Genomic DNA, 27,953 nt, shown 5'->3' with positions numbered 1-27,953 from the left:
CCCTCCTAGTGAAATAATGTTTCCTAATATCCAAATTAGACCTCCCCCACCGCAACTTGAGACCATCGCTTCATGTCGATTCCATGTTAGGTGACTCACAAGCAATAGGGGTGAGCTCAGAGTTCACGGTCGTACTGCTTGCAATACTGCTTTGCCAAAAGAAAAGGAGTACTTGTGGCACCTTAGAGACTAACCAATTTATTTGAGCATGAGCTTTTGTGAGCTACAGCTCACTTCATCGGATGCATGCAGTGGAAACTGCAGCAGACTTTATTTTATTTGAGCATGAGCTTTCGTGAGCTACAGCTCACTTATTTGAGCATGAGCTTTCGTGAGCTACTCCTTTTCTTTTTGCGAATACAGACTAACACGGCTGTTACTCTGAAACCTGCTTTGCCAAAGTGGCATCATCCTGGGCCTGCTGGGTGATGACATAGTGAGACGCAAAGATATGAATAGAAGACCAGGTGCAGATATCTTGAATCAGTACTTATGCGAGAAAGGCTGCTGAAGAAGCCTACGCTCTAGTGGAATGGGCATTCATGATAGTAAGAGGTGACACTCCTACTTCCTCATAGCTGAACTTGATGCAGGCCGATATCCATGAGGAGATCCTCTGCGAGAAAACCAGCAGGCCCTCCATCCTGTCTGCTACCACAATGAAGAGCTGAGTCGACTTACGGAAGGGTTTAGTCCTCTCGATGTAGAAGGCTAAGGCCTGTCTAACGTCTGAAGAGTACAGCCGTGCGCCTCATTAGACCTGTGGGGCTTCGGAAGGAAGACCAGGAGGAAGATGTCCTGATTATAGTGGAATTGTGATGCCACCTTTGGTAAGAAGGCCAGATCGGGGCACTTATCCTTACAGAAAACCGGGTAAGGGCATTCTGACATCAGTATTCTGATCTTGGAGATCCGTTGGGCTGAAGTCATCACTACAGGAAGGTCACCTTCCATGAGAGGAGAAGCAGGGAGCAGGATGCCAATGGCTCAAAGCGGGGACCCATGAGCCAAGAGAGAACCAGATTAAAGGAGGGACTGGGTCGCGGACCTGAGGGTAGAGCTTCTCCAAGCCTTTCAGGAACCTGAGTGTCATTTCCTGAGAGAAGACCTATCTGCCCTGGATCAGAGGATGAAGAGCCAAGATAGCAGCCAAGTGCACCTTAACTGATGAAAGGGCCAAGCCTTGGAGTTTGAGGTGAAGCAGGTAGTCCAAGATGGATTGAAGCGAGGACCTGGAGGAGGAAACCCCCTGATCGAAGGCCCAACAGGTAAAGCGTTTCCACTTGGCCAGGTAGGTGGCCCTGATAGAGGGTTTCCTGTTACCTAGCAGGATGTGCTGGACTTGTACCAAGCAGGGATGTTCCTCAGCATTCAGCCACGCAGAAGCCATGCTGTCAGATGAAGGAACGCTAGGTTCGGGGGAAGCAGACATCCCTGATTCCGCGAGAGGAACATAAGGACGGTCCTACTGGGTCAGACCAAGAGTCCATCTAGCCCAGTACCCTATCTTCCGACAGTGGCTAATACCAGTTGCTCCAGAGGGAATGAACAGAACAGGAAATCATCAAGTGATCAGTACGCTGTCGCTCATTCCCAGCTTCTGGCAAACAGAGGCTAGGAATACCATTCCTGCCCATCCTGGCTAATAGCCATTGATGGACCTATCCTCCATGAATTTATCTAGTTCTTTTTTGAACCTTGTTATGGTCTTGGCCTTCAGAACATCCTCTGGCTTAGAGTTCCACGGGTTGACTGTGCATTGTGTGAAAAAATTCTTTAATTTGGTGACCCCTAGTTCTTGTGTTATGGGAAGAAGTAAACAACACTTCCTTATCTACTTTCTCTACACCAGTCATGATTTTATAGACCTCAATCATATCTCCCCTTAGCCGTCTCTTTTCCACACTGAAAAGTCCCAGTCTTATTCATCTCTCCTCATACGGAAGCTGTTCCATACATTTTTGCTGCCCTTTTCTGAACCTTTTCCAATTCCAATAGATCTTTTTTGAGATGGGGCGACCACATCTGCACACAGTATTCAAGATATGGGCATACCATGGATTTATATAGAGGCAACATGATATTTTCTGCCCTATTATCTATCCCTTTCTTAATTATTCCCAGCGTTCTGTTTGCTTTTTTGACTGCCACTGCATATTGACAGGTTTCAGAGTAACAGCCGTGTTAGTCTGTATTCGCAAAAAGAAAAGGAGTACTTGTGGCACCTTAGAGACTAACCAATTTATTTGAGCATGAGCTTTCGTGAACTACAGCTCACTTCATCGGATGCATACCGTGGAAACTGCAGCAGACTTTATATACACACAGAGAATATGAAACAATACCTCCTCCCACCCCACTGTCCTGCTGGTACCATCTGCATCTTTTCTTACTGCATATGAGTGGATGTTTTCAGAGAACTAACCACAATGACTCCAAGATTTCTTTCGTGAGGGGTAACAGCTAATTTAGACCCCATCATTTTATATGTATAGTTGGGATTATGCTTTCCAATGTGCACTACTTTGCATTCATCAACATTAAATTTCATCTGCCATTTTGTTGCCCAGTCACCCAGTTTTGAGAGATCCTTTTGTAGCTCTTCGCAGTCTGCCTGGGACTTAACTTTCTTGAGTAGTTTTGCATCATCTGCACATTTTGCCACCTTACTGTTTACCCCTTTTTCCAGATCATTTATGAATATGTTAAATAGTACTGGTCCCAGAACAGATCCCTGGGGGATACTATTTACCTCTCTCCATTCTGAAAACTGACCATTTATACCTACCCTTTGTTTCCTATCTTTTAACCAGTTACCAATCCATGAGGGCACCTTCCCTCTTATCCCATGGCAGCTTACTTTGCGTAAGAGCCTTTAGTGAGGGACCTGGTCAAAGGCTTTCTGAAAATCTGTTTTCAGAAAAACTTGACACCACCAGCTCAGGATTAAACAAAGACTGTGAATGGCTAGCCAACTACAAAAGCAGTTTCTCCTCCCTTGGTGTCCACACCTCAACTGCTAGAAGAGGGCCTCATCCTCCCTGATTGAGCTAACCTTGTTATCCCTAGCCTGATTCTTACTTGCATATTTATACCTGCCTCTGGAAATTTACATTACATTCATCCAACAAAGTGGATATTCACCCATGAAAGCTTATGTTCCAATACGTCTGTTAGTCTATAAGGTGTCACTAGTCTTTGCCACTTTTACAGATCCAGACTAACACGGCAACCCTTCTGATACTTGACACCATACAAGGCACTGCATTGAGCCGTATGGAGTGGAAATCCATCAACCTCATGAAGAAACTTACACAAGTACAGACAAATATAATCTTCCTTTCCAAATGCAAATGGCTGGACATCATACCAAATGGACCAAAGGTGAAAAATCCATTGCTATCTACATACTGCACAGACCATAGTGAGAGATTATGCCACACACTATCAAATAAACTGAGGAACCACCTGATCAGCATCCTATACAGTAAACAGGAAAACATCAATGGTAGCAGATGACAGAACGAGGAGTAATGGTCTCAAGTTGCAGTGGGGGAGGTTTAGATTGGATATTAGGAAAAACTTTTTCACTAAGAGGTGGTGAAACACTGGAATGCGTTACCTAGGGAGGTGGTAGAATCTCCTTCCTTGGAGGTTTTTAAGGTCAGGCTTGACAAAGCCCTGGCTGGGATGATTTAACTGGGAATTGGTCCTGCTTCGAGCAGGGGGTTGGACTAGATGACCTTCAGGGGTCCCTTCCAACCCTGATATTCTATGATTCTATGATTCTATGATCAAAAAAGAGCTCTCCAACCTGGAAACTGTCATAAATAACCAACCTTCCATACAAACGGACTTTACTAAAATAAGACAGGAGATCTACATTACACACTTCACCTCTCTACAAAGGAAAAAGGACTGTTAGCTGTCTAAAATCCTACTTGCCACATGGGGCCACAACAATGGTACCCCTAACTCACCCAGCAATATCGTCAATCTATCTAGCTACACACTCAGCCCGGCAGAAGAGTCTGTCCTATCTTGGGGACTCTCTTTCTGCCCCGCCACCCCCACAAACATGATACAGTTCTGCGGTGATCTGGAAGCCTACTTTCGCCGTCTCTGACTCAAAGAACACTTTCAAGATAACACTGAACAGCACCCTGATACACAGATACCCTCCCACCAACAGCACAAGAAGAAGAACTCCACATGGACTCCTCCTGAGGGTCGAAATGACAGTCTGGACCTATACATAGGATGCTTCCGCCGATGTGCACAGGCAGAAATTGTGGAAAAACAACATTGTTTGCCTCATGACCTAAATTGTGCAGAACGCAATGCCATCCACAGCCTCAGAAACAACCCTGATATTATAATCAAAGAGGCTGATAAAGGAGGTGCTGTTGTCATCATGAACAGGTCTGACTACCAAAAGGAGGCTGCCAGACAACTCTACAATACCAAATTCTACAAATTCTACTGGCCACTTTCCTCAGATCCCACTGAGGAATACACTAAAGACACTGCACCATCTACTCAGGACACTCCCTACACTAACACAGGAACAAATCAACATACCCTTAGAGCCCCGACCGGGGTTATTCTATCTACTACCCAAGATCCACAAACCCGGAAATCCCGGACGCCCCATCATCTCGGACATTAGCACTCTCACTGACGGACTGTCCGGATATGTGGACTCTTTGCTCAGACCCTACACCACCAGCACTCCCAGCTATCTCCGTGACTCCACTGATTTCCTAAGGAAACTACAATGCATTGGTGATCTTCCAGAAAACACCATCCTAGCCACCATGGATGTAGAGGCTCTCTACACAAACATCCCACACACAGATGGAATACAAGCTGTCAGGAACAGTATCCCTGATGATGCCACAGCACAACTGGCTGCTGAGCTCTGTGACTTTATCCTCAAGCACAATTATTTCAAATTATATACCTCCAGACATTTTTATGGCTGACCTGGAACAATGCTTCCTCAGCTCACGTCCATTCACGCCCCTTCTCTACCTACACTACATTGATGACTTCATCATCTGGACCCATGGGAAGAAAACCCTGGAAGAATTCCACCACGATTTCAATAGCTTCCACCCCACCATCAACCTCAGCCTGGACCAATCTACATGGGAGGTCCACTTCCTAGACACCATGGTGCAAATAAGTGATGGTCACATTAACACTACCTTATACCGAAAACCCACCAACCGCTATGCTTACCTTCGTCCCTCCAGCTTCCATCCTGGACACACCACCCAATCCATTGTCTACAGCCAAGCGCTGAGGTACAACCCCATTTGCTCCAACCCCTCAGACAGAGACCAACACCTACAAGATCTTCACCAAGCATTCTCAAAACTACGATACCCAAACGAGGAAATAAGGAAACAGATCAACAGAGCCAGACATGTACCCAGAAGCCTCCTGCTGCAAGACAAGCCCAAGAAAGAAACCAACAGAACTCCACTGGCCATCACGTACAGTCTTCAGCTAAAACCTCTCCAACGCATCATCAGTGATCTACAACCCATCCTGGACAACGATCCCTCACTTTCACAGGCCTTGGAAGGCAGGCCAGTCCCCGCCCACAGACAACCCGCCAACCTGAAGCATATTCTCACCAGCAACTACACACCACACCATAGTAACTCCAACTCAGGAACCAATCCATGCAACAAACCTCGATGCCAACTCTGCCCACATATCTACACCAGCGACACCATCACAGGACCTAACCAGATCAGCCACACCATCACTGGTTCATTCATCTGCATGTCCACCAATGTAATATACGCCATTATGTGCCAGCAATGCCCCTCTGCTATGTACATCGGCCAAACTGGCCAGTCCCTACGTAAAAGGATAAATGGACACAAATCAGATATTAGGAACGGCAATATACAAAAACCTGTAGGAGAACACTTCAACCTCCCTGGACACACAATAGCAGATCTAAAGGTAGCCATCCTGCAGCAAAAAAAACTTCAGGACCAGACTTCAAAGAGAAACTGCTGAGCTTCAGTTCATTTGCAAATTTGACACCATCAACTCAGAATTAAACATAGACTGTGAATGGCTAGCCAACTACAAAAGCAGTTTCTCCTCCCTTGGTGTTCACACCTCAACTGCTAGAAGAGGGTCTCATCCTCCTTGATTGAACGAACCTCGTTATCCCTAGCCTGATTCTTGCTTGCATATTTATACTTGCCTCTGGAAATTTCCACTACATGCATCCGATGAAGTGGGTATTCACCCATGAAGGCTTATGCTCCAATACGTCTGTTAGTCTATAAGGTGCCACAGGACTCTTTGCCGCTTTTACAGATCCAGACTAACACGGCTACCCTTCTGATACTTGAAAATCTAAGTACGCTATATCCACTGGACCCCCTTAGTCCACATGCTTGTTGACCCCTCAAAGGAACTCTCTAGGGGGGGAAATCATAGAATATCAGGGTTGGAAGGGACCTCAGGAGGTCATCTAGTCCAACCCCCTGCTCAAAAGCAGGACCAATCCCCAATTAAATCATCCCAGCCAGGGCTTTGTCAAGCCTGACCTTAAAAACTTCTAAGGAAGGAGATTCTACCACCTCCCTAGGCAATGCATTCCAGTGTTTCACCACCCTCCTAGTGAAAAAATTTTTCCTAATATCCAACCTAAACCTCCCCCACTGCAATTTGAGACCATTACTCCTTGTCCTGTCCTCTTCCACCACTGAGAATAGTCTAGAACCATCTCTCAGGTAGTTGAAAGCAGCTATCAAATCCCCCCTCATTCTTCTCTTCTGCAGACTAAACAATCCCAGTTCCCTCAGCCTCTCCTCATAACTCATGTGTTCCACACCCCTCATCATTTTTGTTGCCCTTCGCTGGACTCTTTCCAATTTATCCACATCCTTCTTGTAGTGTGGGGCCCAAAACTGGACACAGTACTCCAGATGAGGCCTCACCAATGTCGAATAGAGGGGGATGATCACGTCCCTCCATCTGCTCGCTATGCCCCTACTTATACATCCCAAAATGCCATTGGCCTTCTTGGCAACAAGGGCACACTGCTGACTCATATCCAGCTTCTCGTCCGCTGTCACCCCTAGGTCCTTTTCCGCAGAACTGCTGCCTAGCCATTCGGTCCCTAGTCTGTAGCTGTGCATTGGGTTCTTCCGTCCTAAGTGCAGGACCCTGCACTCATCCTTATTGAACCTCATCAGATTTCTTTTGGCCCAATCCTCCAATTTGTCTAGGTCCCTCTGTATCCTATCCCTGCCCTCCAGCGTATCTACCACTCCTCCTAGTTTAGTATCATCCGCAAATTTGCTGAGAGTGCAATCCACACCACCCTCCAGATCATTTATGAAGATATTGAACAAAACTGGCCCCAGGACCGACCCCTGGGGCACTCCACTTGACACCGGCTGCCAACTAGACATGGAGCCATTGATCACTACCCGTCGAGCCCGACAATCTAGCCAACTTTCTACCCACCTTATAGCGCATTCATCCAGCCCATACTTATTTAACTTGCTGACAAGAATACTGTGGGAGACCATGTCAAAAGCTTTGCTAAAGTCAAGAAAATATACATCCACTGCTGTCCCTTCATCCACAGAACCAGTAATCTCATCATAGAAGGTGATTAGATTAGTCAGGCATGACCTTCCCTTGGTGAATCCACGCTGACTGTTCCTGATCACTTTCCTCTCATGTAAGTGCTTCAGGATTGATTCTTTGAGGACGTGCTCCATGATTTTTCCAGGGACTGAGGTGAGGCTGATTGGCCTGTAGTTCCCAGGATCCTCCTTCTTCCCTTTCTTAAAGATGGGCACTACATTAGCCTTTTTCCAGTCATCCGGGACTTCCCCCGTTCGCCACGAGTTTTCAAACATAATGGCCAATGGCTCTGCAATCACAGCCGCCAGTTCCTTTAGCACTCTCGGATGCAACTCGTCCAGCCCCATGGACTTGTGCACGTCCACCTTTTCTAAATAGTCCCGAACCACCTCTTTCTCCATAGAGAGCTGGCCATCTATTCCCCATGTTGTGATGCCCAGCACAGCAGTCTGGGAGCTGACCTTGTTCGTGAAGACAGAGGCAAAAAAAGCATTGAGTACATTAGCTTTTTCCACATCCTCTGTCACTAGGTTGCCTCCCTCATTCATTAAGGGGACCACACTTTCCTTGGCTTTCTTCTTGTTGCTAACATACCTGAAGAAACTCTTCTTGTTACTCTTAACATCTCTCGCTAGCTGCAGCTCCAGGTGCGATTTGGCCCTCCTGATTTCATTCCTACATGCCCGAGCAATATCTTTATACTCTTCCCTGTTCATATGTCCAACCTTCCACTTCTTGTAAGCTTCTTTTTTATGTTTAAGATCCGCTAGGATTTCACCGTTAAGCCAAGCTGGTCGCCTGCCATATTTACTATTCTTTCGACACATCGGGATGGTCTGTCCCTGTAGCCTCAACAGGGATTCCTTGAAATACAGCCAGCTCTCCTGGACTCCTTTCCTCTTCATGTTAGTCCCCCAGCAGCTGTGCATACGCGCGCGTACACAGCAAACATGGAATTGACATGAACAAGCACTTGAAGAATAAATAAATAATTTGGTTCTAGCATACCCCAAAATACCAGAATCAGAGAGAAAAATGTGCAATTTTCAGATTCTCCAATTCCAAAATACTTTTTTTTAAAAAATTCTGCATTATAAAAGATGATTTACACATTTTTATTAAGCATCATGACATCCCAGAGAAGTAGGGAAGTGTTATTCCCTTTGTACAGATTGGTAAACTGAGGCATAAGTTTGACATTGAACAAACTGCTTAGAATGACTAACTACACAGCCATGAATAAAACCCAAGTTATTACTCCCAGACCCTTGCTGTACCACTGTACCATTATACCACTTTGCCTCTTCAGTTTTAGATTCTACATGTACTAGAGCATTGGACGTCTCTTCCTAAAAACTCGGGGCCCCATTTACAGAGATACTGAACATTAGGAAGTGAATGAGAACTGCAGGTGCTGAACACCTCTGAAAATCAAGTTCCGCAGTCTTCCACATACCACAAAAAGAGGACTCCATGTTAGACAAATTTCCTCTCCACCTCATCTTTATTTTTGTTATGATGAGAGCACACAAACGTGTGTACGATAATTCACAGTGGGGCAGTATATTTACAGAATTTCTATACACAGTGAAATCAGCAGGTTTTTTTCTCTAACAGTTACCGCAATAAAACCATTACAATGTTCATTAAACTACTATATATCTTCAGTGGCGTTTTAACCTTGGCTAGTTAAATATTTGTAAAATATAATTATGTATCACCACCTCACAACATATTGCAGACTAAGTTCATTGGTCCACTGTTCAGAGTGTCTGCAGCCACATAAACTGACACCCAGAAACAAAGGCGGAAGATTTTCATCTTTCCATTTCTGCATTCATGCACTTTCAAGGCTTTTATCTTGGAGGAGGGAATGCCTTGTCTGTGTCTTCGAACAGCACTATGGAACCAGGGGGTAGAAATAGAGAGTAAGAATCCTTCAGAGTATTCAATTAATATACTAATTAGAAGCAGAAGCAGTTTAATTTCTTCCAAGTATTTAATTAATGTAGTAATTAGAAGCAGAAACAGTTTAAGCCAAGTACTGCAGCACTGGGGGGTGGGGGGAGCCAAGGCTACCCCTTCCCCACCAGGTCCCCTTGGACTCAGAACCATGCATGGGAGATGCAGAAATCCCTTTGGGGACACTAAGATCCTTGTGACACCCGCCTAGGTGGCCAAGGAGAAAGAAACGGAAGGGTGAAGACAGTCAGAGAATGAAGCCAGCAGATCAGCTGCACATAAGCAGGGACGATCAGATGCTGACTATGTCTCAAGGCTGTTTTCTATAGTTTCCAGTCTGCCCTCTCCCTCAATCTCTTCACCTCAGCCTCACTCCTTCCTTTCCTTCTTCTCACCAGCATATTCCTTCTGTGTCCTCTCACCCTTCCTTATTTTTTCCATCTAGCTAATCAACTCCTCACTAAACCACATTCAGAACATTTAAACATTTTAAAAAGAAATAGTAGCACTAACATTGTATTTTAAAACAATTCCCCTTTTTGTACGTTACAGCCTTTCCCCCTTATCCTTTATCTACTTTGTCTATTTAGAGGGTAAGCACTTTGGGGTAGGACTCTCTCATTCTACATTTGTACAGTACCTAGTACAATGGGACCCCATTCTTGATTGGCACTACTGTAATAATTTTTTAAAATTTAAAAAATTTAAAATTTAAAAAAAATTTTAAAAAATTGTTCCAGAGAAGCAATTTGTGAAATTTACTTTTACAAATGATGACACATACCGAGTACAAGGACACTGCATCAAAGCCTCTATTATTTTTTCAATACAATGTTTAGAAAATGTTATTCCTACCCAGCTCTTCAGATGAAGTTAATCAATGACTTATGGGTTTCACCTTCAGTTAACATCAGTTACACGTAGAAAACTTCAATTCCTCTAAAGATAAATATTCTTATATGTGGAGTAGAGATTAGAGTGCTGGAGAGATGTCTTAATAAAAGAAATAGAATGCTTAAACTTAGATAAGAAATGTGTACATGTTGCAACCCTATATCAAAAAACGTTTATAGTAACAAAGTATATTACTGATAATAGCAATAACACATCAACAATTAGAGACAGTGGCATCCTTGATAAAAGATAGAAAAGACAAAAAACTTTTCACAACTCTTTTTTCATACTACAACGTGAAGGCAGAAATATGTTTTGTACATGTATTGAATGGATTTTTAGTGGCTGTTTCACTAATCTCAACAGGTAGAAATGACTTGAGGCTGGCCAGTGTTTGCTGCTACAAGTCAAATTGCTTAAACTCTAATTTGACTCTCAAATTACAATGAAACTAGAAAATGTAAGAAGAAAACAATTTTGACATACCATTTATTTTGGATACAAGCAGACCTCCTGTTTGATGTCAAATTAAACAACATTCTGGACAGTTTTTATAAAGATTCTGTCTGTGGCAGGAAAAAAAGGGCAAAGAACACACCTTTTTAGATTCAGCTTTCCAAGAAAGACTTCCTAAGAGCTACACTGTGGCTGTGAGTAAAACAATTGTATTGACATGGAATTCATGACTGAACTTTCTTAGGTAATACACATATTTGAAGTCATTTAGGATAAGCATGGAGCAGCACTTCTAGTTCTAATAAAGTTGAAGTGTCACAGAGCAGTTAAGCAGCATAGGAGTCAAATTTTATTTTTTTCTGCCGGAAGGTGGGAAAATCAATCTCTTCAACGCAAATTTTCATCAAAAGGCAGGAACAGGAATATTTATCCATGTGTTCCTGAACATTTCTTTTCTTTGAGTAACAAAGTCCACAGACCCATTACAGTGTTACTTCAGTTGCCTTACAGTTTGGGGGCAGAACTAAACCTGTCAATAATGGACAGCAGGTGAATGGTCCACCACATCAAGTTCTCTCAAGTTCAGACAACTTCTACAACAAGGATAATTCTATCCTACTCTCCTAAATTAGAGTTTCTGTTAACTATACTTTGAAGAAAAAGCACACAATTCCTACTACTGCAGAGCAATGAGAATTCCCCCTTCATGAAATAATTCCAAATCTTTAGATATCAATTTCCATCATTATTCTGGATGATCCATTTGTCCCCAGGGAGGGAGAGATCTGTGGGTCTTATTACTCAAAGAATGGAAATGTTCAGGAAAGATTGGATACATTTTCCTTTTTTTTTTTTTTTTTTTTGGCGCTAGATCTGATACAATGGGATTTTCATAGCAGTGTGCCTTCAGGAAGGAAAGCAAGATCATCTTTTAATTATGGATAAGGTTGCGAGTTTGTCAACTGAAAACGACTTCTGCAGCGACTGGTGCGCCTGGCTCAAGGGCAAATCAGGCAGCCCCTGCACAAGGCTCACTGGCTGCTGCTGGGGCAGTCTCGGGCCCCCGCATTCTCATGCTCCTCCCCCCAAAAAGAACCAGAGTTTGGGTGTGGGAGGGGCAGGGGGTTGGGGCTCGGGATGGGGTGAGGTGGGCTCTGGGCAGTGCTTACCTGGGGGACTCCCCGGAAGCGGCGACATCCCCCTCGTTCAGCTGCTACGCAGAGGCGTGGCCAGGCAGCTCTGTGGGCTCCCTCCTCCCAGAGCGCTGGCTTCACAGTTCCCATTGGACAGGAACTGCATGGGGTGTGTGTGCCTGCAGGAATAACTAGCTAGGCAGTAGTACTTTAGAAAAGGATCTGGGGATAAATTTTTTTCTTAAACACTCTTATACACCCAATTAAGTCCCTACTGGAGAAACTCAAGACCATGTTTTACCTTTTTAACATAGTAGTTTAACTATGGACTTTAAATCAGACAGTAAAATAAATTGTATTTGTTGCCTTCTTTCTACAGTCCATGAGAGTGATAAGCAAATCATCCAAATATCTATTCTGAACCTCTCTAGTCTTGGATGGAGGAATGTTTTTTGCAATTGCTGTCATTCTGTATCAGGAAGGGATATTGGAGGGTCCAGTGCTAGGTTAATCAGGCCTTAGAACCATAGTCTCCTCAGCCACAATGGCATAAACAGTATCACTAACATTCTTCTATTATTATTAGTTATTTGTATTACCATAGTGCTTAGGAGCCCTTCTTATGTACTGCTCTTTTTTTCCTATTATTGCTTGGTCTTGTGTAGAAGTGGAAACTCATACAACAGAAATCTAGCCCAGCTCTTCAACAAACCATACTCATCACCTTGCATCCAAGATCCAGATACATGGAGAGACCCCAATGTTCTTTACTGCTTTTTCCAGATCACCAGTCCAGCAAACTGGCTTACAATGAATGAGGACACTTTTGGATGTAGGTTCCGTTCTGTTTAATCCAACTTCTGCCATGTAAACACCTTGGTGTTCATCTCTCCCTTGATGGCCAATTCATATAGGAAACTTTGATCTACCCAAGACTAGAGAAGTTGATTTTCTCTGAAGTAGGGCTGTCTGTTTTCTTCCTAATTTATTTATGAAAACCTCATCAGATATGTCTGCCAGAAACAGAACAAGTCTGTTATACATGAAAGAAACGGTGCTCTGAGACCTCAATGAATCATAGTATTCCAGCCAGTGGATGCTTTGCTCTCCCCCCTCTTTCCCGCCAGCTCCCCTTGTACCCAGAACTGTGCAATTTGGATCCTGTCTTTGACAAGAGCCTTTCCTAGACACTTCAAGCACCTGGAGTGCAGGTCATTAACTGGCAGTGGTTTCTTGCGGGCATTCCAGGGCTTGAAGCCTGGGGACCAAGGCATGCCCCGGCACTGGGTACTGGAACCCAAATGGCAGGAACAGCAGAGCACAAAAAAGCCCCCTAATAAAGGAAACCCACTGGTAAACTATCCAGACTATACTAAGTGTATATTAAGTGTATACTAAGTGTCCATGTGGAACCTATAGACACACATTAACAGTTTATTAATGTGCTTTGATCTAGTCATCTTTGCCCTGGTCTACACTATGAGTTGAGGTCGAATTTAGCAGCGTTAAATCGATTTAACCCTGCACCCGTCCACACGACGAAGCCCTTTTTTTCGACTTAAAAGGCTCTTAAAATCCATTTCTTTACTCCACCCCTGACAAGGGGATTAGGCCTTGCCTGGTCGAATTTGGGGTAGTATGGATGTAATTCGACGGTATTGGCCTCCGGGACCTATCCCAGAGTGATCCATTGTGACCACTCTGGACAGCACTCTCAACTCAGATGCACTGGCCAGGTAGACAGGAAAAGGCCGTGAACTTTTGAATCTCATTTCCTGTTTGGCCAGCATGGCAAGCTGCAGGTGAGTGCAGAGCTCATCAGCAGAGGTGACCATAATGGAGTCCCAGAATCACAGAAGAATTCCAGCATGGACCGAACAGGAGGTATGGGATCTGATCGCTGTATGGGGAGAGGAATCCGTGCTATCAGAACTCCTTTCCAGTTTTCGAAATGCCAAAACATTTGTCAAAATCTCCCAGGGCATGAAGGACAGAGGCCATAACAGGGACCCGAAGCAGTGCCACGTGAAACTTAAGGAGCTGAGGCAAGCCTACCAGAAAACCAGAGAGGCAAACAGCCACTCCGGGTCAGAGTCCAAAACATGCCGCTTCTATGATGAGCGGCATGCCATTTTAGGGGGTTCAGCCACCACTATCCCAACCTTGTGCTTTGACTCTATCAATGGAGAGGGAGGCAACAAGGAAGCAGGTTTTCGGGATGAGGAAGATGATGATGATGAGGTTGTAGATAGATCACAGCAAGCAAGCGGAGAAACTGGTTTTCCCGACAGCCAGGAACTGTTTCTCACCCTCGACCTGGAGCCAGTACCCCCCAAACCCACCCAAGGCTGCTTCCCAGACCCACCAGGCAGAGAAGGGACCTCTGGTGAGTGTACCTTTTTAAATCATAGAATATCAGGGTTGGAAGGGACCTCAGGAGGTCATCTAGTCCAACCCCCTGCTCAAAGCAGGACCAATCCCCAACTAAATCATCCCAGACACGGCTTTGTCAAGCCTGACCTTAAAAACTTCTAAGGAAGGAGATTCCATCACCTCCCTAGGTAGAGCATTCCAGTGTTTCACCACCCTCCTAGTGAAAAAGTTTTTCCTAATATCCAACCTAAACCTCCCCCACTGCAACTTGAGACCATTACTCCTTGTTCTGTCATCCGCCACCACTGAGAACAGTCTAGAGCCATCCTCTCTGAAACCACCTCTCAGGTAGTTGAAAGCAGCTATCAAATCCCCCCTCATTCTTCTCTTCCGCAGACTAAACAATCCCAGGTCCCTCAGCCTCTCCTCATAAATCATGTGTTCCAGTCCCCTAATATTTTTTGTTGCCCTCCACTGGACTCTTTCCAATTTTTCCACATCCTTCTTGTAGTGTGCGGCCCAAAACTGGACACAGTACTCCAAATGAGGCCTCACCAATGTCGAATAGAGGGGAACGATCACGTCCCTCGATCTGCTGGCAATGCCCCTACTTATACATCCCAAAATGCCATTGGCCTTCTTGGCAACAAGGACACACTGTTGATTCATATCCAGCTTCTCGTCCACTGTAACCTCTAGGTCCTTTTCCGCAGAACTGCTGCCTAGCCATTCGGTCCCTAGTCTGTAGCTGTGCATTGGGTTCTTCCGTCCTAAGTGCAGGACCCTGCACTTATCCTTATTGAACCTCATCAGATTTCTTTTGGCCCAATCCTCCAATTTGTCTAGGTCCCTCTGTATTCTATCCCTACCTTCCAGCGTATCTACCACTCCTCCCAGTTTAGTGTCATCAGCAAACTTGCTGAGGGAGCCATCCACACCACCCTCCAGATCATTTATGAAGATATTGAACAAAACCAGCCCGAGGACCGACCCTTGGGGCACTTCACTTGATACCGGCTGCCAACTAGACATGGAGCCATTGATCACTACCCGTTGAGCCCGACAATCTAGCCAACTTTCTACCCACCTTATAGTCCATTCATCCAGCCCATACTGCTTTAACTTGCTGGCAAGAATAGTCTACATGGTTTAAAAGCAAGCGTGTTTAATGATTAATTTGCTCTGGCATTCGCGGCCAGTACAGCTACTGGAAAAGTCTTAACGTGTCTGGGGATGGAGTGGAAATCCTCCAGGGACATCTCCATAAAGCTCTCCTAGATGTACTCCCAAAGCCTTTGCAAAAGGTTTCTGGGGAGGGCAGCCTTATTCCGTCCACCTTGGTAGGACACTTTACCACGCCAGGCCAGTAGCACGTAGTCGGGAATCATTGCAGAACAAATCATTGCAGCGGATGTTTGGTGGCATTCAAACAATGCCCGTTCTTTATCTCTCTGTGTTACCCTCAGGAGAGTGATATCATTCATGGTCACCTGGTTGAAATAGGGTGCTTTTCTTAAGGGGACTTTCAGAGGTGCCTGTTCCTGCTGGGCTGTTTGCCTGTGGCTGACCAGAAATGTTCCCCACTCTTAGCCACATGGTGGGGGGAGAGGGGAGGGGTTCGCCACACGGTGCGGGGAGGAAAAATACGACCTTGGAACAAAAGCACATGTGCTATGTATGTAATGTTAACAGCAAGGTTTACCGTGAAAGAGTGTACCCATTGTTCTATAAAATGTGTCTTTTTAAATATCACTGTCCCTTTTTTTTTCTCCACCAGCTGCATGTGTTTCAAGGATCACAGGATCTTCTCCTTCCCAGAGGCTAGCAAAGATTAGAAGGCGAAAAAAACGCACTCGCAATGAAATGTTCTCTGACCTAATGCTGTCCTCCCACACTGACAGAGCACAGACGAATGGCTGGAGGCAGCCAATGTCAGAGTGCAGGAAAGCACAAAATGAATGCAAGTGGCGGCGAGCTGAAGAGAGTAAGAGGCGGACTGAAGATGATAGGTGGCAGCAGCATGATGAGAGGAGCCAATGCTGTGGCTGCTGGAGGATCAAACTAATATGCTCCAGCGTATGGCTGAGCTGCAGGAAAGGCGGTGGAGCACAGACTGCCGCTACAGCCCCTGTATAACCAACCGCCCTCCTCCCCAAGTTCCATAGCCTCCTCACCCAGACGCCCAAGAACGTGGTGGGGGGGGCCTCCGACCACCCAGCCACTCCACCCCAGAGGATTCCCCAAGCAACAGAAGGTTGGCATTCAGTAAGTTTTAAAGTGCTGTGGGGCCTTGTCCTTCCCTCCTCCACCACCCCACCCGGTGCTTCCCTCCTCCACCACCCCTCCCTGGCTACCTTGGCAGTTATCCCCCTATTTGTGTGATGAATGAATAAAGAATGCATGAATGTGAAGCAACAATGACTTTATTGCCTCTGCAAGCAGTGATCGAAGGGGGGAGGAGAGGGTGGTTACCTTACAGGGAAGTAGAGTGAACCAAGGAGGGGTGGGCGGGTTTCATCAAGGAGAAACAAACAGAACTTTCACACCGTAGCCTGGCCATTCCTGAAACTGGTTTTCAAAGCTTCTCTGATGCGCACCGCACCCTCCTGTGCTCTTCTAACCGCCCTGGTGTCTGGCTGTGCGTTCCAGCAGCTAGGCGATTTGCCTCAACCTCCCACCTCGCCATAAATGTCTCCCCCTTACTCTCACAGATATTGTGGAGTACACAGCAAGCAGTAATAACAATGGGTTTCGCTGACATCTAAGCGAGTCAATAAACTGCGCAAGCACGCTTTTAAACATCCAAATGCACATTCTACCACCATTCTGCACTTGCTCAGCCTGTAGCTGAACAGCTCCAGACTACTGTCCAGGCTGCCTGTGTATGGCTTCATGAGCCATGGCATTAAGGGGTAGGCTGGGTCCCCAAGGATAACTACAGGCATTTCAACATCCCCAACAGTTATTTTCTGCTCTGGAAATAAAGTCCCTTCCTGAAGCTTTTGAAACAGACCAGAGTTCCTGAAGACACAAGCGTCATGTGCCTTTCCCGGCCATCCCACGTTGATGTTGGTGAAACGTCCCTTATGATCCACCAGTGCTTGTAGCACTATTGAAAAGTACCCCTTGTGGTTTATGTACTCGCCGGCTTGGTGCTTCAGTGCCAAGATAGGGATATGTGTTCCGTCTATGGCCCCACCACAGTTAGGAAATCCCATTGCAGCAAAGCTATCCACTATGATCTGCACATTTCCCAGAGTCACTACCCTTGACAGCAGCAGATCTTTGATTGCGTTGGCTACTTGCATCACAGCAGCCCCCACAGTAGATTTACTCACTCCAAATTGATTCCCAACTGACCGGTAGCTGTCTGGCGTTGCAAGCTTCCACAGGGCTATTGCCACTCGCTTCTCAACTGTGAGGGCTGCTCTCATCTTGGTATTCTTGCGCCTCAGGGCAGGGGAAAGCAAGTCACAAAGTTCCATGAAAGTGCCCTTACGCATGCGAAAGTTTTGCAGCCACTGTGAATCATCCCTGACCTGCAATACTATGCGGTCCTACATGTCTGTGCTTGTTTCCCGGGCCCAGAATCGGCGTTCCACCACATGAACCTGCCCCATTAGCACCATGATGCCCACATTGCCAGGGCCGTGCTTTGAGAGAAGTCTGTGTCCATGTCCTCATCACTCTCATCACCGTGCTGACGTCGCCTACTCGCCCGGTTTCGCTTTGTCAGGTTCTGGTGCTGCATATACTGCTGGATAATGCGCGTGGTGTTTAATGTGCTCCTAATTGCCAAAGTGATCTGAGCGGGCTCCATGCTTGCCATGGTATGGCGTCTGCACAGAAAAAAGGTGTGGAACGATTGTCTGCCATTGCTCTGACGGAGGGAGGGGCGACAGACAACATGGCTTACAGGGAATTAAAATCAACAAAGGGGGTGGCTTTACATCAAGGAGAAACAAAAACAACTGTCACACAGAATGGACCCCTCAAGGATTGAACTCAAAACCCTGCATTTAGCCGGCCAATGCTCATCCCACTGAGCTATCCCTCCCACCGGTATTTCAGGCAGGACTGAATCTCCATCAAACTTTTCGAGGTGCTCCTGACAGACCTCACCAAAACGATTGTCGGCCATTGGTTTCATGGAGGGAGGCAGGGAAGGAGTGGGGAGCAAATGAATACAAAACAAATCTGGTCTATTTCTTATTTTGATCCACTCCATCTATCTTTTACATCTTTGGCTGCAGCAGATGGTGTAGTAGGACTGCCAGCCATCCTCATCTCCTGGTTGCTCACCATAAGACGGTGCAATACAACTGCCAGCAGGACTAAAGGGAATGACCTGGTCGAGTCACTCCTATTTCAGTCCCTGTGCCCATGTCTGCCTATGCATTCCTGACCAACCTTACCGAGGCGGCCAAGAGTACCTAGGACATGATGACAATGGTTATCATGCCTATTGCACCATCTGCTCCACAAGACAATGAACTGCTGCTGTGTAGCAATGCAGTACCGCATCTGCCAGCACCCAGGAGACGTACGGTGACAGTGAGCTGAGCGGGCTCCATGCTTGCCATGGTATGGTGTCTGCACAGGTAACCCAGGAAAAAAGATGTGAAATGACTGTCTGCCGTTGCTTTCATGAAGGGAGGGAGGGAGGGAGGGAGAGAGGGCCTGACGACATGTACCCAGAACCACCCGCGACAATGTTTTTGCCCCCTTGGGCATTGGGATCTCAACCCAGAATTCCAATGGGTGGTGGAGACTGCGGGAACTGTGGGATAGCTACCCAAAGTGCAACGCTCTGGAAGTTGACACTAGCATTGGTACTGTGGAAGCACTCCGCCAAGTTAATGCACTTAATGCACTTAGAGCATTTTGTGTGGGGACACACACAATTGACTATAAAAATGATTTCTAAAAAAACGACTTCTATAAATTCGATCTAATTTCATAGTGTAGACATACCCTTTGAACTGGGAGCAGATCAAAGGGCATTAAAGAACTGTTAATGTGCATCAGCAGGCTCCATACAGGCAGTTAGTCTGCAGCAAACTAGTGAGCAGTAGAGTCAAACCCAACTTTACTGTGTACTATATGTTCATGTAGACAAGCCCTAAGTCTTTATTTCACAGCCACTGCTGAAATTTTATGAGTTGTTGCACAAATACAATTTTTCCTTGATAGAAGAGAGCTGCCAACTTAGCTCTGCAGGACTTATCTGCAGACACTGTTTCAGACACACAGACCCTCGAATTATCTATTTCAGCATTTATATCATACTGAACTCTGGAGTGTCTGGAGTGTCTGAGTAGCCAATCCATTATCGAGGTATTTATCACCATAGTATTTAAAAACCTGACAGTCATGAACTGATTTTATTCTCAATACCCTGTCACGCAGGGAAGCGTTATTCCTATTTTACAAAAAGGGAACTGAGACATGGGACACACTAAGTGACTTGTCCATGGTTATACAAGAAACCTACAGTAAAGCTAGGAATTGAATCCAGGTTTCTTGAGTCCGTTGTCCTAACCTATATACATACTCTCTCTCTTGTAGTGGAGACTGATGAAGCCATAGAAGAAGCCACCCTGAACTTAGTGATTCAAACTGTGTGTGTCTTCACTGAGGAAAGATGAGACTGAACCAAAGTAAAGGAAAGTACTGGCTCAGTCTAACTGCTCATCTCACAGATTCATTGATATTATAGTCTACCCCAAGCTCCTGCATAACACAAGCCATACAACAATCCCTGCATCACGCTCATAAATTATGGTTGAGCTAAAGCATAACTTTTAGAAAGAAATTCAGTCTTGATTAAAAGACTAAGTGATGGAAAATTCAGCACATCACTTGTTAAGTTGTTCCAATAGCTAATTAGCACTATCATTAAAAATATGTGCCTTATTTCCAGTTTGACTTTTCCTCGTTTCAGCTTCCAGCCATTGGATCTTGTTATGCATTATCCCTGGTATTAGATATCAAGACAATAGTGCATCATGATCAAGTCAACCTCTTGCCCTTCCCTCTGATAAGCTAGATAGATTGAGCTACTTTACTTTTTTACTACAATGCAGATTTTCCTTGATTCATTCATGTTGTTTCTTCCTGCACTGTTTCCAATTTTTCAAACATCCCTTTAAAAAGATGGATTCACACTGGAATACTGTGTCCACCAAAACTGGACATAGCATTCCAGTAATGGTCACAACATACTGTGTGCAGATATACCACCACTTCCCTACCCCTATTCAGTATTTCTCTGCATATACATGCAAGGATCATTTGCCTTCTTAGTTCTAGCACCGCACTGGGAATTCATGTTCAGCTGGTTATCCATCATGGCCCTTAAGTCCTTTTCAGAGTTACTGCTTTCTGGTACAGTCTCCATCCTAATGTTTCTTGTTCTTTGCTCCTAGTTGTACTTCATTTGGATGTATTAAAACTGATGTTTTGTCCAAAGACACCCCAGCCTATCAACCAATCTAGATCAGTCTGTAGAGTTCATGTGACCTTGTCATTATCTACCAGTTTAATTTTTGTGTCACAAGCTGTGATAATTTGAGGGTTCTGTCTATACAACTTATGAATTCTGATTGATACTGCAAAGTTATTCTGAAGTTATCATAAAAATGCTACATCATGGTAAGCCTATGTATCTGTATCCACCATCGTGGACGGGACCTACAGCAGGTACACTCCAGAAGGTGTACAATGGGGAACACTTAAGGTTAATGACGGTGCTTTGACCACACAAAAGTTATGCAAAAGAGTAACTTTTCTCAAAGGAAAAGATACTTCCTTCTCCATCTGAAAAGAGTAGGTTTTGTGAAGCAGTGGAAAGCAATGGACCACGAGCAAAATATGAGTCAATAGTGTAATGCTGTTGCAAAAAAAGGTAACATAATTCTGGGACGTATTAGCAGGAGTGTTCTAAGCAAGACACAAGAAGTAATACTTCTGCTCTACTCTGCGCTGATTAGGCCTCAACTGGAGTATAGTGTCCAGTTCTGGGGGCCACATTTCAGTAAAGATGTGGACAAATTGGAGAGAGTCCAGAGAATAGCAACAAAAATAATTAAAGGTCAAGAAAACATGACCTATGAGGGAAGATTGAAAAAAAATTGGGTTTGTTTAAACTGGAAAAGAGGAGACTGAGAGAAGACATGACAATAGTTTTCAAGTACATAAAAGGTTGTTACAAGGAGGAAGGAGAAAAATTGTCGTTCTAAACTTCTGAGGATAGGAGAAGAAGCAATGGGCTTAAATTGCAGCACAGGAGGTTTAGGTTTGGACATTAGGAAAAACTTCCTAACTGTCAGGGTGGTTAAGCACTGAAATAAATTGCCTACGAAGGTTGTGGAATCTCCATCACTGGAGATTTTTAAGAGCAGGTTAGACAAACACCTGTCAGGAACGGTCTAGGTAATACTTAGTCCTGCCACGAGACAGGGAACTGGACTAGATGACCTCTCAAGTCCTCCGATTCTATGTGTTCAAGCAATTAGGGTACCTTGGGGGACAGTGCTGGTGGGTTTAGGAGCTCTATTTCCATAAAGGGGTAGCAGACAGAGTAAGTGTCCAGGAAATATGCCAGAGAGGAAAAGGGAAGAAACAGGTGCTGCAGCCTGCTGAAACCGAGGGAGGCTTAAACACTGTGGAAACCCAGACATCCAGAGGCTTAGATCCCCTTCGCAGTAATCTGATGTGTGGGCAGCAGGGAGTGCCCGACTGGATCTGAGACACCTGCAAACTTTACTAATAAAGATTTTGCATTTATCTTAGTTTCTACAGGCATCTGGATGGCTGCTAATGAATCTTCAGCAACATGAACTGAAGTCTGAGGAGATGCCTTGAAGCCTGTTCCTGCTTAGTTGCTGGTGCTATCCCCCACTGAATGGCTAGAAATACACTTCTGTAAGCAAAAACTTTTAATTCACATGCCTGACCCTGACGCATGGAGAAAGAACCCAATGAATCACAAACTTCTGCCACATCTCTTCCCAAATCTGAGGTGTTGTAGTAACATAGATGAACAATCCTCTTATGAAAAAACTGAAGTTCATGTTGCTCCTAAAATAGAGACAGTGCTTTTGAACTTTAACTATAATGTTGGCTCATATGCAGTTGAGAAGCAAAGCCTGAAATGCTTCTGTGGAGGAAAGAAACACTCCCTGCACAGAGTAGAAAAGACTGGAGGACATCTAAGTTGCAGGGACTCAAAAATCCATGAATTAGGACTAATCAGTAAGCGTGAAAGCTAGAGAAGAGCTTCAGAAAACATATCAGTATGAGACACAGCAGAAATTTTCACTCAGTTAAATGCTGCCTCATGGCTTAATTTCCAATCTCGTTATGATACACAGTGGTAATTTTAAAGAAATGCAATTATGATACGCTAAAAGAAGAATTACTATGAGGAGACAGAGGATGGTCTTTTTGTTAGCTCAGATAGACTTATCTGCCAGTAAGTTAGCTAATCTTTCTAACAATACAGATACAAGACAATCTCTGGACAGCTGGATAACAAATGAATGCAATGACATCATCACACTGATAGTCTCAGTAGACTAAAAGCTCCCTCTTCCAAGTGAAAAAAACAAGCTAATTTATTTCAAGACAACATTGCATGTTTCTTCCCAAGCTAGGCTGAATTTTTATTTTACTTGAACATTAAATATTAATATTACACATAATAAGAATCCATGTAGCTTTCTCTTTTGATCTATCCTTCATCAACACAAATATCCTAGGCACACACTATTATATTAGAAAAACAAAGTAAACAAAGTTTTGAAAATGGGTAAGGAAGTATGATGCTGAGATTTGTCCTTTTGTTTATAATTATCTCTTGCACTGGTGGATGGAGTTTTTCAGCCTAAATTTTTCATAGTACACGTATGTTTAACAGAGTAGACTGTTTTCTCTTCCCTTTTTCAAAAAAACCATACACTTTACCAAGAATCTCAACTGAAGTGAAATCTCAACTTTAATATAAAGATAAAAGTTTTGTCTCTAAAAGGTACATTTGAACATCTGAACCCAGACACTTATCTAGTGTAAATCAGTATATTTCCATTTAACTCAATGAATGATGCCAATTTACACCAAGTGAAAATTGGGCCCATAAACACTATAATTAACAATCCTTTTAAAAGGTCAGTTGAGTAAATTCATTTTATAATTTTCACACAACTCTCCAGAGCAAAATATTGTACTAGAATGAAAATAAGAACATGATGCTGAAAAAAGAACATATGGTATTCCACATATGCTTTCTCTACACTGCTAATCTTTTCTATATGAAGCTTGTTTAAAAAAAACTTAAATGTATTATTTTTCCAAGTTTTCATATGAGATATTTTTATCAGTACCTGAATTCAAATGACAGTCTACTAAAACATAGGTGTTTCTTTTAATGACAGATAGCACTTAGACAACCCCTAAATTGCCTAAAAGGACTACTCGAATCTGCAAAGATCACTTTCAGAAGCTGAGAGTTCACCAAATTTTTATAACAGTTTTAGAATGGTAATTTCAAAAAGGTTTCACTTATTAATTCTGGTTAGAATCCAACAACTATCCCATGGGTAAAAACCTTTAGCTATTGAATAAGGTTTCCAATCACTCTACACTAGGTGTTGTTATAAATGTCACAAATCCATAGCAAAAATATATGAAAGCTTGAATATGTCAACTTGCTAAGCATGCCTATAAATAAAGGATGGCTGATGCCAAAATAACCCTCTACTGCAATTTATCTATATTAGCAGTTTAGAAAAATAATTATTTGTTAATGATAAACCTTTGACTTTTCCATTTTAAACGGACTTTAAATAAAGTCTAGTTTCGTACCACTAACAAGATTAGCATATATTTAGGTGCTTGACTACTATGGTGTTAGGCATGGTATAAAATAAATTAGACTTATTAGACCTTGGTTTGCCAAACTTTCACAGTTGGTGACTGGTTTTCAGACTAAGAATTGCCTCATGGCTCATTCCCACAGGACCTCAAAGTTTAACCACAAGTAGGTGAAATTTTGTAAATATAATTATATCAGAAATAACATCTGATTATGAAGGTCCTAAAAGCAAACCAATTAACAGGAGGTACCTGATTTTAAACACACTCACAGTTTACTGTGAAGGATGATCTTGTCTTGCTGATGAGACATTCCACATTAATTTAAATTGGGGAAATACAGTCAAACCATTTTTGAGGAACAAATGGCAATGTTACTTTGTTGTTCTTGACACCATCAGATTGAAATCTGACACACAGCTTACAACCACTAAAATTGGTAATTGGAATGAATACTCTGCCTTCGGAGGCAATCAACATCTGCTGAATTCCTGGACAGAGAAATTAAAAAATTCAATTGCAAGGTTTTTCCTATAGGAGAGATTTTTTAAAATTTATTGATATTTTCATTTCTTGCATATGTATATACTTTATATATGCATACATTATACACTATTCCAAGAGTTGTGCTAGTTGTACAACCCGGTTATAATGCTAGAAAACAAACTGAAATGAATAGAAAGTAGACACATTGCAGAAGGTAGTTTTTCAACTCTTTATAATTTGTACAAACCTCACTATGTTTAAATGGAAGAAAAAGAAACCATGTTGACTTTGCCACAGAAAACAATAGGGGTAAAATTTTCAAAAAATGTATAAATAACCTACAACCTAAGTCCCAGTTTCAAAAGTCACTCCGAAGAGTAAATTCCACTGAGTTTCAATGGCACTTAGGGGTTTTTGAAAATTTTACCCACAGTGTCTCTCAAAATAGAAGACAAAACTAATTATTAAAGGACATACTAAGAAAAAGATTTTATTTTCAAGCTTCTATGGTGGCAGAATAAGGACAATATATTAAAAACAAAAGTTATAAAGAGGACACAACAGAAAAATGAAAACAGATGCTATGCTTCCAGTTTGATTAACTCGCTTTTATCTTTCGAGGATTAATCTCCTCCAGTGTTTGCTCTGCACATCTCTTCTAAAGTATCACATCACCACTTTCACTTTATTGGTGACTCTTGTTGAAGCTCAGTCCACTAAAGGTTGTGTTTATTACATCCTTCAAATTTTTAGTATTGCAAAGCTTAAAACGTTGTGTTAGCAAACAAAATATTTGTGTTTAAGTTAAATTGATATTTATTCTTTAAAAAGGAAGGAAGGAAATAAATGTTCACCCAGGGTAGGTCATAAAAAAAAAAAGTGTGCAAAGCTTTTTATGTGATATCACTTGTTTTCTTAATTTTCTCTTAATTTCCATGGCTTTCTGAGATTGCGTGTGACAGAGCTGTTCCTGAAATTCTTGCATAACTCCACCCATGGCCTCCATTATCCAGTAACCTGGTTAGATCAAAGCTCCAGGTAGGCCTCTTGCTTCCAAACTCAGACAGCCTGGCACCAATTCAGAGTCTAACACCAAATAAGGCCTGTTGGGAGATTTACAGATAGCTCTGAGGCAACAGAAGACAGCTACTGACCCTGTACTTGATTTAGCTACCACTTGCAAACAGGAATTTTTTTCTTGTAGCATTTCACAGACTGCTTCAACTTGTCATATGACCTCTCTTCCTTTCTAATCAATGGGACACAGTAATTAATACCAGGGTACAAAATATATCGGAAGGACAGAATAGGTCGTGCTGGTGGGGGAGTGGCACTATATGTGAAAAAGTGTAGAATCAAAAGAAATAAAATTCTTAAATGAACCAAACTGTCCAATAGAATCTCCATGCATAGTAATTTCATGCTTGAATAATAAGAATGCAGGGAGTCCTTGGTCTTACGACGCCCAACTTACGTCAGATGCCAGTTACAACGCTTTTCAATTGACTGCCCGTTTTGCCCCTATGACACTTGTTTCGCCCTTACAACGAAAGCCAGCAGGGAGAACAGCACATATCACATGCTGAGCCTCAGCCAATCACTGATTTCACTGTTCAAGTTTTCTAATTGGCTGAGCCTGGGGCCAGGAGCCAATCAAAAAAAAAGCTCACCTTTCCTGATCACTCTTGTTACAGTGTGTATGGTAACACCCATTGTTTCATGTTCTCTGTGTATATAAAATCTCCCCACTACATTTTCCACTGTATGCATCCGATGAAGTGAGCTGTAGCTCACAAAAGCTTATGCTCTAATAAATTTCTTAGTCTCTAAGGTGCCACAAGTACTCCTATTCATTATAACGTGACCGCAAAGTTATTTACAAACAACTTTGTAAAAAGCATGCCCAATTCTGCTTAGTATGTTGCTGGCATTCTAAGCAGCCACCAACCTTGCTGCATGCCTCCCTGGCTGTCTGCCCAGCCTGTGTTGCTGGCATTCTGAGACTACTCCAGAGAAACTAGCAGCCCAGATTTCAGAGACGCCCCCAGCCAAGAGCCCTTCAGAAAGTTCTGGAAAGTCAAAGCATATGTGATTTTATATGTTTATTTGAATGCTGTTTACCAAATAAATACATTGATTCCTATGGAAAAAGCAGTTTCGACTTACAATGCAATTCTGAGGAACTAATTGTGTCGTAAGTCCAAGGACTCCCTGTATAACAGTAGGGATATATTACAGACCACCTCTCCAGGATGGTGATAGTGACTGTCAAATGCTCAGGGAGATTAGAGAGGCTATTAAACTAAAAAAAAAAAATCAATAATGATGGGGGATTTCAACTATCCCCATATTGATTGGGTACATATCACCTCAGAAAGGGATGCAGAGATAAAGTTTCTTGACATCTTAAATGACTGCTTCTTGGAGCAGTTAGTCCTTGAACAAACAAGAGGAGAGGCAATTCCTGATTTAGTCCAAAGTGGAGCACAGGATCAGGTCTAAGAGGTGAATATGGCTGGACCTGCTTGGTAATAGTGTAGACCGTAATGTAATTAAATTTAACATCCCTGTGGCGGGAAAAACGCCACAGCGACCCAACACTGTAGCGTTTAATTTCAGAAAGGAGAACTACACAAAAATGAGGTGGTTAGTTAAACTTTAAAAGGTACAGCACCAAAAGTAAAATCCCTGCAAGCTGCATGGAAACTTTTTAAAGACACCATAATAGAGGCTCAACTTAAATGTATACCCCAAATTAAAAAACATAATAAGAGAACCAAAAAAGAGCCACCATGGCTAAACAACAAAGTAAAAGAAGCAGTGAGAGGCAAAAAGGCATCCTTTCAAAAGTGGAAATTAAATCCTGATGAGGAAAATGGAAAGGAGCATAAACTCTGGCAAACGAAGTGTAAAAATATAATTAGAAAGCCCAAAAAAGAATTTGAAGAACAGCTAGCCAAAGCCTCAAAAAGTAATAGCAAAAGAAAATGTAAGTACATCAGAAGCAGGAAGCCTGCTAAACAACCAGTGGGACCACTGGACTATCGAGATGATAAAGGAGCACTCAAGGACGATAAGGACATTGCGGAGAAACTAAATGAATTCTTTGCATCGATCTTCATGCTTGAGGATGTAAGGGAGATT

The 27,953-nt window shown here is 43.3% G+C and overlaps 1 protein-coding gene across 9 annotated transcripts in view; it reads right to left on the bottom strand.

The window, feature by feature from the left end:
• Nucleotides 1–27,953, bottom strand: part of TANC2 (tetratricopeptide repeat, ankyrin repeat and coiled-coil containing 2) — a 713,129-nt gene that overhangs the window by 509,280 nt on the left and 175,896 nt on the right. The window contains exons 3-4 of one of the 9 annotated variants that reach the window (XM_073325985.2): nt 10,975–11,054; nt 10,450–10,587 (exon numbers count right to left, since the gene is read on the bottom strand). The exons of the other annotated variants lie outside the window; for them this stretch is intronic. The gene's annotated coding sequence lies outside the window, so the exon portion shown is untranslated. The remainder of the gene's footprint in view (nt 1–10,449; nt 10,588–10,974; nt 11,055–27,953) is intronic. 9 annotated transcript variants of the gene reach the window in all.

The sequence above is a fragment of the Lepidochelys kempii genome, chromosome 27 (assembly GCF_965140285.1).
Source record: "Lepidochelys kempii isolate rLepKem1 chromosome 27, rLepKem1.hap1, whole genome shotgun sequence".
NCBI classification, from domain to species: Eukaryota; Metazoa; Chordata; order Testudines; family Cheloniidae; genus Lepidochelys; species Lepidochelys kempii.
The sequence above is the reverse complement of the archived record's forward strand: the minus strand, read 5'-3'. Positions and strand labels throughout refer to the sequence as shown.